This window comes from Pteropus alecto, unplaced genomic scaffold (assembly GCF_000325575.1).
Source record: "Pteropus alecto unplaced genomic scaffold, ASM32557v1 scaffold511, whole genome shotgun sequence".
NCBI classification, from domain to species: Eukaryota; Metazoa; Chordata; class Mammalia; order Chiroptera; family Pteropodidae; genus Pteropus; species Pteropus alecto.
This window is the reverse complement of record NW_006431911.1, coordinates 689,305-703,589: the sequence shown is the minus strand read 5'-3', so window position 1 is coordinate 703,589 and position 14,285 is coordinate 689,305. Positions and strand designations below refer to the sequence as shown.

At 38.6% G+C, this 14,285-nt stretch overlaps 1 protein-coding gene, 1 non-coding gene and 1 pseudogene across 2 annotated transcripts in view; 2 read left to right on the top strand and 1 right to left on the bottom strand.

The window, feature by feature from the left end:
* LOC112472270 overlaps positions 1–3,501 on the top strand; it is a 42,471-nt pseudogene extending 38,970 nt beyond the window's left edge.
* FRMPD4 (FERM and PDZ domain containing 4) overlaps positions 1–14,285 on the top strand; it is a 712,471-nt gene that overhangs the window by 182,563 nt on the left and 515,623 nt on the right. The gene's annotated exons all lie outside the window — the stretch shown is intronic.
* On the bottom strand, positions 5,327–5,445 carry LOC112472286. The gene has a single exon (XR_003043608.1). It is a non-coding gene; the product is annotated as a 5S ribosomal RNA (ribosomal RNA).

Here is a 14,285-nt window from a genome sequence, read left to right as displayed (position 1 = left end):
CTGCAAAACCTGAATATTTAATACCTGGTCCTTTATAGAAAATTTTTGCCAGCCTTCTATTTGAAACACATAATACAGAATCTTTTTGAGGCCTAGGTCGAAGATATGTCTCTCCAAATACGTTTTGTGTTTACTCCCGGGGTTACTACCACTCAGAAACCACCTTTATCGTTTCTGCCTTGGGTTAGGGTTTCCAAGGGTGCTCCTTCTTTACTTCTAGGGACATTATAAATAGGGATCATTTTTAATCATTCGTTCTTTCCCTGGCTTGAAGAGTCCTGGACCACATCAACATTAAACATCTGAACCCCCAAGTTCATGTGACGACCGGTCTGTGATTTCAAGTTCCAGAGGAAGACTTCCAGTTTTCTTTGCAGGAGCCCATGTCGAGATGGGCTCGTTACCCTAATTCTCTTGGCATTGAGAGGTTTTTCTAGTCTATCTTTTTGCTCAGGTCTATAGCCCTTCAGGGGTCCTTGGCTAGAAGATAATTACACTCAGAATTGAGATTTAAGAAGTAGAAATAAATATCACTAAACACGTGGGTAGATCTAAATATTATGACTATATAAGACAATGTCCACATTTTAAGAGTAGAAAAAGCAAGGGGGAAAATAAACCAGTGGGCTACAGTGACGCATAAAACGGATGCAGGTATTTTCAGAGTTAAATTGCACTAAGGTTCTTGTGTTCTTGGGATGATAGAAATGTTGATTACTTTGTGACAAAATATACTTTGATTCAAATAGCCATTAGGAATAAAGAGGGTCATGACACAATGTAAAAAAGGTACGTGTCCACCTAAAATATAGACATTCTAAATTATTATGATAAAGTAAGTACGTACTCTTAAATATATAAAAAGCAACTATTTAAGATAGCAGAGTTGCACAGAGGAAGCGTGCTGGGCCCATAAAAAGCAAGTAGTTAACAGAATTACAAGGAGAAACCAAGAAATACATAGTGGAAGGTTGTAATACACCATATATTTGTAAAATTCAGGTGGGTGATGGGTACACAAGTATTTTTTATGTCGTACTTTTTTGGGTAGATTGGTTAACAAGGAAAGCCTTACTGCAGAAGACGCATGCTAATTTAGAATGAAAACTGTTGTACAAAATCTTGTGATGGCGGTGGTAGTGAAATATTAAAAGATATCGCAAGCATACAACCAACTTTCCTTCCTTCCATCCATCCATCCATCCATCCATGAACTCAATCAATGCCCAATATTGTACCAAACACTGGGACAGTTAAAGTGATGGAAAAGAAATAAACCACGTTTCCTTTTCTCCAAGTCCAATAGAAAGGGATATAAGAAAGTAAATGGTTATATCACTGTGTGAGTAGAAATATATTCCAAATGCTCCAGAGCACAGAAGGGGGAAGTAATAATTTGGTCAGTGGAGGCAGTTTTCAGCTGTGCTGAATGTAGAGCATATAAAACAATTTTTTTTTTTTCAGCCAATGATTTTGTTCATTAATCATTTAGACATAGTTTATGGTATACCTCCAAGATATTTTTAATTTTTTGAACCATAGGAGATATGTTGAATAAACACAGTAGTAAGGTCCAATGGCTCTCTGCCATTTAGATCACTTGTGCTAAATAAGGATACCGTAGCTGTGCCAGGCTCCATATTGAAGTTTCCTCTAGTCAGAGGTAGATACAAATGAGTCTTTTATAAATCACTCTGTCAGATTTATAGAGAAGGGAAGCTTGTAAAAGTGTTTCTTGTGGTCATTCGATGCCCTTTGTCTTTTGCCTAGAGCTTGCTATATTGAAGGTGTAACCAATACATCAAAGAAATATATAGAGCTGTAGCTTCGATCTCATCCAGAGAGAGAATCAGAAGGATTCTGAGTGGGGATGAATGGACATCTGAGTACTCAGATGATGTCTTTATACTATTTCCACAAATAAATTGCTTGGTGATTGTTTGGGTAGGTAAAAGAACATATACTTTGACACACTGGGCAAATCATTCAGCCATTCCAAAGCAATCACTGAGAATCCAGGTGTTTTTATCCCACAGCCATTCAAGTGCCATGTAGGCAGGCCCTCCCACCCCATATTTGGAGTACTTTCCAAGTCTCTCACTTAAAGGTGTTCTCTCAACTATTTTAGACAACTACCAACAAAAAGGCACCTATAATAAATTAACAATAATTCCCTAATATTAATAAATCTCTAATGCGGCATTATTTAGGGCCAAGAACCTAGCTATTAAGGAAGGTAGAGAAATGTTTGAGGGAAAAGGAAAGGGTAACGAGAGAAGGCAGTCAACGGAAAGGTGTTCTAAACTTGGACCATAATATCTCTGGCTAACTCTATATTGCGAGATTCGGGATTGTTATAAAACACCATGTTATGATTTAAACTCAGGCCACAGATTCAGATGGCAAACAGTTTCACGTGGGAGCAAGCTCGGTCAAGGCCTCCACATCACAAACGAAAAAGGCGAAAAGAAAACCTTTAGGTGAACTCCCTAACTGTAGCCAATTTTCAGTTTTAAACCTCTTTAAACACTTGATGATGACATTTAGAAACCAGACGAATAGCCGCTTGATTCCAGTTATGGGCTCCAGGATGTGGGGCCTGACGTGGGCACTTGCAGAGCCATAGACAGTGTTTTAAATTAGAATTTACTGATTTATTACGTTTACTGTTTAAGCGTTTGCCTCTTCTCCCTAGAATGTAATCACCATGAGGGTATCTACTTTCATCTGGTCCCCATCTTCATTTCGGTCACTATCTGGTCAGTAAGTTTTTGTTTAGTTGAACGTAATTAACTCTGAGCAGATGAAAATGAAAGTTTTTATCTGGAACAGATCTTACTTCTGAGAAGCAAATGGAAAAAGAAAAAGTACATGTCAGAAAAAAGTTAATCTAATAAAACATGGTTGATATTTTAAAACGTTAAAAAGGTGTGATGTGAGACTTCATGATTTATTCATGTATTGATGTTTCCGCGGGCTCTGCCTGAGCTTCTCAAAGAAGAAAGAGTTTCTTAGGGGTTTTGGGACTGAACCAGAAAACAGGTAGAGAAAGATGGGGTCTGAGGGCTTGAGGCGTGGCGGCGGGGAGAGACATCATAAGATAAGCTACATCTATCTCAACCTGCTTGCCTTCAGTTCATAAAAGGCCAAAGACTTTTCCGCCATCTTTCCATGCCGACATAATAGTGCACGTGAACATCCCGGTTGATGCTCTCAAGGGCATCAGCGATGCCGAAAAGAGAGGCAAATGACAGGTTTGTATCAGGCCATGCTCCAAAGTCATCGTCCGGTTTCTAACTGTGGTGATGAAGCGTGGATACATTGGTGAATTTGAAGCCATTGAGGATCCCAGAGCTGGGAAAATTGCTGTGAAACTCTCAGGCAGGTTAGACAAGTGTGGAGTGATCAGCCCCAGATTTGATAACCTCAGCAGGCAGTATGGACCATGAAAAAACAAAATGAAAACACACAGGAGGGAAAATCCTGGGTTTCTTTTTCTAGGAATGCAATACAGCGTGCATATAAAGTGCCTCAATGGACCAAATTTTTTTTTAAAAGGTCACAGAATAGGAAGAAGGGTAGCAGACTAGGAGAGGATGGGAAGAGGGGAGTATGATTCATGTTTGTGGGGGTTAGGACTTGAATCTGATTTGGTGTTTACGAGATGCATCATTAGACGTTTTAGGAAGTAGATTAGAAATGAGACATTTTAAACAATTATTCTATTTGTTTAGACACTGTAGATTCAGGATTCATCGGGGTTATAGTGAATAAAAGAGAAAATTCTCAATTCTTTTTAATGGCTACATAACGTTCCATGAGAGGAATATACCAAGATTTAGTTAGCAATCCCCATATTGATGAGTAACTGGGGTGTTTCTATGTTTTATTAAAACAAACAATGTTGCGATAATCATCATATATTTTAGCAATTGTGCAATTATGTCTATTCAAACGACTCCTGCAAATTATGGTTTAAAATAGTAAACAACTTATTTGAGAGTAAGTTATGGATTTTTTGCCACTGTTTAAGTTTAATTTTAGTAGTTATTTTTAGAAAAAATATTTTGATACTCTAAAATTTTTCCCAGCAAAGAATACAAACATACAGTAATTGTATGGTAAGTTTAATGCGCACATAATGAAGACAGACATTTATTTTAATTACCCCAAATTTGGCAGATGTCCTTTCTGCTTTCATTTGTCAATTAGTTACGTTACTGTTGATGGTGTTTTTGAACAGAGCATAATTTAGTCTCATCAGCATCACCAAAAAGAATCAAAATGAGAATTACTCTCTTTAGTTATTTTTCTCGTCATTTCTATCTGTCATAAATAGAGTATATTTAAATATTTAGATCATGAATTTGGATTTGGGTATACTGTCCTATGTTATGTATCAATGATATATTTTCTGTATTTCTGGTGAAATACAGAAAACTGTCTCCTTCTCATCAAGCCTCGTTGCGGCCTGAGATATTCAAAGAGAATGAATTTCCAGACACGATAATTGAAGTTTACTTTTTCAAGGACTCAAACACACGTTTCGTATCTCAGTTTCTGTGGATCAGGAGTCCAGGCCTAGATTTGCTGAGTTCTCCACTCGGGTCTTCTCCAGGCTGGAGACAGATCATGGAGGCCACCTTAGAATTCTGCCTTACCAAGCCTCTCTTCTCAAACAGACCATATTATACTTCATTTAATAATTTTGGAAAATGCAGGAATAATGTTATGAATATCCACTCATACTTCGCTATTATATAGATATTAGAGTTGTGCTCGAGCACAATTCCATATTAGCTTTCGAGTTATGGCGACAATCAATTCTTCTGCCTCTGTTTCTGTATCTTTGCTTTAGAGTTGGTTTCCTGAGGGGCCTGAGTTTACTAGACTGTTTATCACTAGATAAAATAAAGAATTCTTGTTTGGGGGCTGGTAAGAAAGGGCTTTTAAAATGTCGAATGTGTGTCCGCTTCCTCCTGCAGTATTTTTATAAATATTTTACATTGTTTTCCCCTCACCGTTTCAAATCTTTCATAGCAATGGGTTCAGTAAAATAAAACTGCACAGAGAACAAAGGGCATCACCTGTCATTCACAGCAGGAGTTAAAGAAATATTGTCCTAAAACAGGAGGATTATATTTCATATGACTCAATCGTCAAATAAAATGACTTCGAGTTCGTTGATGGGTAAGTAGGAGAATAAATGCTAATAAATAAAAATTGTACAACATGCGTGATACCATTTTTCAAGCACCGAAAATATTATATAAATAATTTTTATATTTATTTATTTTATTTTATTTTATTTATTTATTCTTTTAAATGCCTACAGCACCTGGTATTCCTAAGTGGTCTCCCATCCAAGTACTAACCAGGCCCAACCCTGCTTAGCTTCCGAGATCAGATGGGATTGGGCACGTTCAGGGTGGCATGGCCGTAGACATAAATAATTTTTATACAGCATAGTACACAGGCTTGCTTATTAGTATTAGTGATATGCAAACACATTATCTCTACACATGGGTGTATCTACTGTGTGTCTACTGTGTTAACATTTCTGGCAAGTGGGCCACAGATTCACTTTTAAAAATGTTTATACCCTTTGATCGAATTATTCAACAAATCGAAAGGTGATGAAATGTCTAATTATCATGAGTAAATAAAGTTATTACACATTATAACATTTTGAAGTCGTAAGATGCATTTATTTTATTATTTTTAAAATGGTTTTTTTATGGTGACATTGGTTAACGAAATCCAGTAAGTTTTAGGTATACAAGTCAACAGTAAGGCATATATATGTTGCATTGTGTGTTCACTGCTCATAGTTAAATTTCTTTCTGTCACCACATATTTGACCCCTTGCACCCCATCTACATCCTTCCTCTCCCTTCCCCTCCCCTCCCCCCTCCCCCCGGCCACCGCTAGTCTATATAAGAAGATGCATTTAGAGAATATTTCATGAAAAAATAGAATGTCCATTTCATTACGTTAGTGATTTTTCAACCTGCAATTTTGCACACTCTCCCCATACAAGGAGTCATTTGGCAATGTCTGGAAACATTTTTAATTGTCGTAAGTGGGGGTCGGGGGTGCTGCTGGCACCTAGTGGTAGAGGTCAGGGGCGCTGCTAAACATCCTAAATACATAGGACAGACTCTACACAACAAAAGATTATCCAGCCCAATAGCCAGTAGTGCCCGACAGTGCTGAGGAGGGGAAACTTTGCACTAAGTAGTCTACAAACTTATAGCAGATTCGAGTCCAGTACAGTCCTAATTATATATTTTTGTAGCTATAACATATCTTAAATTTTCTTTTTTCAATTACAGTTGACATTTATTATTTTGTATTGGTTTCAGGTGTACAGCATAGTGGTGAGACATACGATTAATGAAATGATCCCGCCAATTAGTTAGTACCCACCAGGCACCATACATAGTTATTAGAAGATTCCCTATGCTGTACTCTATGTCCCCGTGACTATTTTGTAATGACCAGTTTGCACTTCTTAATCACCTTTTTTCACCCAGCCACCCCAACCCCTCTCCCTTCTGGCGACCATCAGTTTGTTCTCTATCTGTGACTCTGTTTCTATTTTGTTTGTTCATTTATTTTACGAATGAAGTCTAACGTAGATTCCTGATAGACATCTTTATTTAAATTAAGATTTCCCATCATTCCTATATTTTGTTTTGTTTTTTAAGAACAGATATTAAAATGTATCAAATGCTCTTTATTGAAAAGACAATATGCTTTTCTGCTTTTAACAGTAATGTAGTGAAATCCATTCATACAGTTTTTAATATCGATTGCATGGTTATTGGCTAATCAAGTCTACAGAATGAAATTTGCCATATTTTACTTCACAACTTTGCATATGCGGTACTGAGAGAGATCTGTAGTACTCCTTATTTAGTGCTGTTCCTTCTCAATGATGCTTGGCTTAGTGAAAAAGAAAAATTCTGATCTTTGCTACATTCTGGGCTGCTTTAAACAATAGAATTATATGATCTCTGCCCGTTTGTTAGAACTTTTCTATAAAACCATCTATGCCTTCGTGGGGGTTGATTTCGACTACATTTTTGCATTCTTCTGTGGTTATTAGGCAATCCCATGAACCTGTCTTTTATTGACTTAATTTTAAAGTTTGTATTTTCATGGAAAACTCTTCAGCTCATACAGAGTTTTAAATTTATCAGTGCCACATGTAGCGAAAAACTAAATGGATTTACTTTCGTTTTAATAAAGACAACTGAACCCCCCTACCCCCGACTATTACCTATGATGTTTTTGTTTTTTATTATGATGACTGTTTATATTACAGTGCTATTTTAGTAAGCACAAGCTATTGAGTCTCATATTTTTCAGGGACTGTTTGAAGATGTGGCCCTGTGATTAGCTTTCCCGCTACTTTATACCTATTTGGCAGACCATCCCTTATTCCAGGCATTGTTTGGTTTTGATGCTTTATATACATAATGCCATTTAATTCTCGAAACTACCCTATTAAGTAAATATTAATACTGACGTTGTGGAAACGATTAAACACATACTGAAGAGGGTATTGTTTTTGTTCAATACTCCCGAACAAGTTTGTGGCAGACTTGGGCTTTTAACCAAATATTGTGGCAGCAGGGGAAAAATTCATGAGACAAGGGAGGAAAAATCTGTTTCTCTACTTATTTTAGGTTTTCCAGCTGAGACCCTGTAAATGAGACTGGTCAGAGACATTAACAAGACAAAAACAAACAAGGTCATTACCATGTGCATTCTGCAGCACACCAGGGAGCTCTGGAGATGAGTAACCCAAAGGCGAAGGCGTGGTTAGAATTCCCGTATAAATACAAACAAAGCAAATGGAGTTTTAGGCTTCTGGACAGGAGAGGCAAATTGAGAGAGGTTAACCAAGAAAAGAATGGTAAATAAGGGTTATTTAATAAGGTTTGTTATGCAGATTTAAGTCAGAGCCCGGGAGATGAGTAACCCAAAAGCGAAGGCGTGGTTAGAATTCCAGTATAAATACAAACAAAGCAAATGGAGTTTTAGGCTTCTGGACAGGAAAGGCAAATTGAGAGAGGTTGACTAGGGAAATTTTTTTTTTTTTTAATAAAGTTTGTTATGCAGATTTAAGTCAGAGCCCTCTGGGTGGACAGTTGTTGGCCAATCCTGCTTTTCCTACTTAGGGAGAGGGAGACATCTGTACAAATAGAAATTTCCTTTACCAAAGGAAAATTTGTGCGCTGTTTTTAGAGGCCTTTGGTTGGTTCTCAATAGCCTTTACTTCAAAATAATTCATATATCAAAGAGGCATATTTGGGGATGGCCTTAACCAGTACCACCTCACTGCTATGTCCTTGGCACAGAGTCGAATTATGATGGAACTTGTTAGGGAACTGGATAAACCAGTGTATTCCCAGAATATGCCTCGCAAGTGTGTTTGAAGCCTGACAGACACCTGGCCGAGAACTGTGTCTGCTGTGTGAACTGCTGGTCAGGTGTCTTTTTTGAGAGTTGAACCAAAGGATATTTTAAGTCTGTCACTGAAAATATTCGAATGTGTAGGTTTGGAATTGTCGATCAAAGTGAGGTTCAGAAGAATGAAAACAGGGAGATTGAGGTTAATCGACACAGGAACAAGAAACCCATCATGCACTTTATTAGGTGGCTTCTCTCTCTAATACTTTTCCTCCCCCCTCCTAAATTCTTCTAGGTGGGCTAATAATCAAATTAACAGATTAACAGGAAAAAAATCGAAATTTGAATCCTCGTGCATGGGGAATTCATAAGCTTGAAAATTTCAAAGACAGTGAGACAACGTTGGGTATCCAAAACATTTTTGGACAAAGGAGAAGGAGAGTGGTGGTGGGCTATTTACAGGTAGTTGAAGAAAGGCGGGACATACTTGGATTGCAAATTCTTGCTGGGCAGCTCAGAAACAATGGGACACAGCAGGTATCTAACTAATGGAGCCTGCTTGATGTCCCCTTATTTACCATATTCAAATTAGGCTAGGGCAGCATTCTAAGATTTTCTTGCTGAAGCAGGTTTCTGTGTTTGAATCTCTTCATCAGGAAAGGGGAGGGGGAGGGCCAAATGCTCTTTCTGAGGCTTGTTTGTTAATAAACAGCTTAATATCAATATCCCCATAGGCAAGGGGATATTGCCAGGGAGGCAAAATACTGATTCCCTTCTAAATTATAATTAGTTGCACCCTAAAAGATTTGAAAAAACGTTCATTTCGATGGGTTAATGTGATTGTTAATTACTGAAATTTTTGTCCGCTTTAACAAAAATGAGCCGATTTGTGGAGTTATATGGTTTGAACCCTTGAAGTTAGTAATAAGTACACAGAATTCATGTGGTTTTTATTTATTTATTTACTTTTTTAAAAAATTCATGTGGCTTTTAAATGTCTGTGCATAATTAATAATCTCCATTTACTAAATGAAGAGGAGGCAGTTAACATGAAAATAGAGTTCTTAGGCTTCTGTAGTTTGTAAAAGGCTATAAAGACTCCTATTCACAAATACTATTGAATTTTAAATTATTCTAAATTGGCAAATCGAGTGGGTGTTGTGACTTTAAGAAGCCAATGAATACTAGAAGGAAATAAATCATTAAACCTTTAAACAGATTTCTTTTTCATCTCCAAGTATTCTGATTTATCCCTTTCAAACAGAGTTGTCCCTGGCCAGGATCATGTACTGAGCCATCGTGAGAAGCAGGTAGCTGGAACTGCACAGGACTCATGGTGGCAAAAGGCAAGTAGAGTGTGCATTAGCCGTGGTCAAATAGTGACTAGTTACAAGTTTGTATCATCAGGAGAACCTTGGCTTAAGCAAGTGCCTATTTCAGAACCTAGGACAGTTCCATTGAAAAGGCGCAGGCAGGCGGCTAGCCGGCTAGCTGGCTAGCTGGATGGATAAGGCCTGATTGCCTTATGGCTGTATTCTTACTTCTTCCCTCTCCACTTTCATTCCAGCCCTTGAGACTGCATATTGAACGTGAGTATCTCTGTAACCGAATGAAAGCTCATAGTGCTCGCCACACGACCGCCAGTAAGTCAAGTGACAAGGATTTGGGGAAAGGAAAGTGACTATATCCAGAAAGCCGCCAAGCCTAGAAGATGGCAGACTAGGGTCCTAAAGAAACATCTTGAGAAAATACAGAAATTCAGGCTTTTTTGATTTCAGCGGAAGGGGGAAACGAGGGGTTTGAGGTCAGGAGGTGATGGATGACTGCAGACCTCTGTATGCCAGCAAGCATCTAAGGGGGATTGTGAAACTTATTGGCTTTGGTCAACAAACTTTTGGTTGTTGTGGTCCCAGCCACAAGGTTCCTATAAATTTGTTGAGTGACAATCATCATTTTTGTATATACCTTCCTTATCTCCCGGCGGAGGTATTTTCAAGCTGGGGGGTCATTTCAGTAATTCCTAGGCTACAGGTTAGATCCTTTTAATGATTAGCATATATGTGTGCAGGACTAAATAGAAGTCGCTAACCCACATATTCTGAGAACTGGGCAGACTCCAGCAAGTTGGAGTCAGAAAGACTTTTATTTTATTCTTTTATATTTCTTGTGCTCTGTGTGCCTATTGCTTCTACAACCTGCCTACGTAGCTGTTCTCATTTCTGCTTTTGGCTTTGTGGTTTGAGCCTACATTTGATGATTTTTTTAAATAATATTTCCTCAATACTAATATTACAGCAGGAAATGGGGACAGAGACACAACCTATGGTTTGCCATTGGATATGGATAACTTTAGGGACGGCTCTCTTTGTATCAAAATAATGTTTAGTAATTAAATTTGTACCTTAGGACTATGTGGGAGATTATTCATTTTCAGTCTATGTAAATCTCATTTATGCTGTATTTCTCGTCTTACCTATTGTTACGGTTCAGAGATCAGCCATAAGTGTTCAAACATATAAATCTGTTTTCCTCTCCTGGGAGTGATATTATATCACAGTTACTGGATTAACCTAGGAGATATTTCATGTGTTTAAAAAACTTACATCTCTTGTTTGGGGCTCAAGATTAACTTGCCGGATAAGAATATCTTGCAGTGAATTAGGTTTCAACATGTTTCCATTTTCGTTTCTTCCTCCTGCTATTTTTATTAACTTAAGTAAATTAAATTTCCTTTCCGAGGATGACATCCACCCCAGATCCTTCTTTTAGGATGTCTGCTCAAGTCGTCTTCTGACCCTGAAATTTACACTCTGTAGTTTCAGGATCTTTATCCATGTGTAGGAGCAAAAGATGAGGCCGAGATACCAGATTTGAAGGGGTGTTACCTAGGAAACAAATCAAATTCTAAGACTGTGTTTTCTATAATCAGCCACGATTAGAGATGAACTCTTGAAATTTAACTTCCCAGGAATGTGTCTTTTTGTGAGCCTGGTATGCATCGAAACAATTGAAAGGATCAAGTAAGCAAATATATTTGATGAGATATTCAGCATTTTTCTGCTTTTTGCCCTTTAAACAATTTGAGTTCTGTTTGACCTTTAACGAATATAACTACTTTGGGCTTATTCACGGGGAAAGAAAAATTTAATTATGGAACATTTAGATTTTTGAATATTTAGGATGCTTGAAGAACAATAAAAGGTATGGAATTCACATATTATAGACCACTTAAGTTCCTAAAATATTGTTTTAAATTCTGAATTTATTTTATAAGAACAGTATAACATAAGCATTATTTTGGGAGAAAAACACTACTGTAAAACCCAAATTCTAGTTCCTCTAGTTTATAACCCCCAGATACCTTAAAAACAGGAAAACAAAACAAACATAGCAGCAGTCCCGAGATTTTAAAGAAACAATGAACTGTATGACAAGTTTCTTGCAGTGAATTTATTTCAAACCATAGTATGGCCCCACATCCTTGATTTTCCCAGAAATGCCCACTGCCAGTCAGGGCTGCCCGTGGTCACCCCTTCTGGTCTTGGTTACTCAAAGCCAATCATCAAGGGGAGTATTTTTTTTTTTTGGTAAATAATTTCTATATTCTCAAGTTACTCTGCAATTTTGGCACGCCTAGATTACTGATCTGATGGCTCAAAATAGTACATCTCTTCCTCTCGTTCTCCCAGTGAATGATTATTGTAGGCAGTATAAAGGCCCTCACTCCAAAGACATCTACATCCTAATCCTGACTGTGTTACGTCATGTGCCAATGGGAGACTGCAGGTGTGATTAAGTTAAAGATCTTGAGATGGGAAGATTATCCTGGATTTGATATGGGAAATATAAAGATATCTACGATGGCTACCCTGTCCCGGAGGAATTTTAACAACCTCCTCTCCCTGGAACACTACTTTTCCTGTGCTTGAGGAAACAAAAGACCAAGTATGCAGAAGTCATCAACGTATAAATCTATCTGCCTGCCTTTGCTCGGGGCTCAGACTCTGGAGAGTGACTCCTCTGAGCCCGCTGGCGTAAATAAACCTCCTTTGATTCTTAGTTGGCTGAGTGCCGCTCGGTGCTTGGTCCTTCTGGGTTCACAGGTCTAAATCCGTAACAGACTATCTAAAAAGGCCCAAAGTCATCGCAAGGTTCTTTCCAAGAGAGAGGCAGGAGAATCAGAGTCAGAGAAGGAAATGTGATAACAGAAGCAGGAGGGGAGAGGGAGAAGAAGAGAGAGAGTGATAGATGGAGTTGAAGATACTACTCTGCCTGCTTTGGAGATGGAGGAAGAGTCCGTGAGCCAAAGAATGCCGGCAACCTCTAGAACCTGGGAGAGGCAGGGCAACAGAATTTCTCTTAGAGCTTCCAGAAGAAACACAGTGCTGCTAACCTTTGATTTGAGCCTTAAAAGTGATGAATTGAGTGTTCACATTCTTTCTGAACAATCAATAGGGACATATATTTTAACAAAGGATTAGTATGCCACTTTTTAGTGAGAGGTGTTTTCAAATATGTGGTTTTGATGCAAAAGAAGAGAAAAGTGGAAATTTCTGGAAACTTTCATCGTTTAGAGAGGACAAGAGGGCAGAACCTTTTTTTTTTTTCCTCTAAAACTAGGTTTTCACAGCAAATCCACATATAAAGACAATTCTGTAATTGAGTTTAGTTATTCTATCTGATTTAAGTCATTTTGTTAGAACGTAAAGCCATGGTTCAAGGCTTCAATTCAATATATTTCTGCCTTTTTTAAACAGATAAATAATCGTCCTGCAGCTGTGGGCTGTACCACTAAAGGGAGCCATATACACAAAGGGTGGGGAGCATGAGCACAGGGTCCTGATTCATTGCAGAAAACTCCTCGCTACTGGAAGAAAACCAGCTCTAATGACTTGTGTCAGCACCATTAGCTCATATAAAAAATGGCTCTTTGGGCCCCAAAATACATAGTTATATGTTGTGGACCCGATATCGTCAGTGTAATGAAACAGTCTTTTCAGAGATGGGAACTAAATTATGTAGAGTACAAGCCTTAATGCTTCTCGGACATTGGTGTCGCAAACCACTTCATTTCCTGACAGTGCTAAGGCTATCTCGGTCATTGTCACCTTTCAGGGGAGTGCGTGCTCAGGATATATTTTGGAGAGTCATTTTTTTGTCTTAGAAAATTACTCTGGTATTTTTGAGAGACTGGCTAAATTATCTACGCATTGCAGGGGACAGGGATAAGATGGTTGAGTCACCTGCCCAGAGCCCATAAATACTGCTGGTAGGATGAGTCTCTGGGGATTGATTAGACCTCGTGAAGATTTTCCTTTGGAGACAGTAGATAAGCTTCACTTGTCCCTTCCTCCTCTGTCCCTCCCTCCTGGCCCTTCTCCCTCTCTCCTTCCTTCCTCTTTGTCTCTCTTCCCCTTTCTCTCCTTCCTCCTTCCTCCTTCTCCTTTCCTGCCTCCCCTTCTCCCTCCGTCTCTCCCCCTTATAAACGCCCCGAACCTCAGCATGTATTTCAGATCAGTGGGAATGGTCTTATTAAGCTGCACAAATCAAAGCATCTGGTAGAAGAGCTAATATCTTCATGAAACAACCCTTTATAAAGCTTTTTTGCAGACATTTTCCTTTCAAACGTTCTACCATCCTGTGAGAGAGCTATTTACACTTATTAGTATTCGGTTTCATTCATCTGGCCTTGGAGAGGACGAGATGCTTACTCGGTTTTGCACACACAGCAAGAGGCAGTGCTGATAAGGAGATCCAGGATGAGGTGGCTCCAAGATCCTTTTTCCCTAATGCTGCTTTATCTCCACTCCCCCTTGCCTCCCGTTGACGAAGGCAGGCACAACCGGGAGGCCGAGAGCCTCACA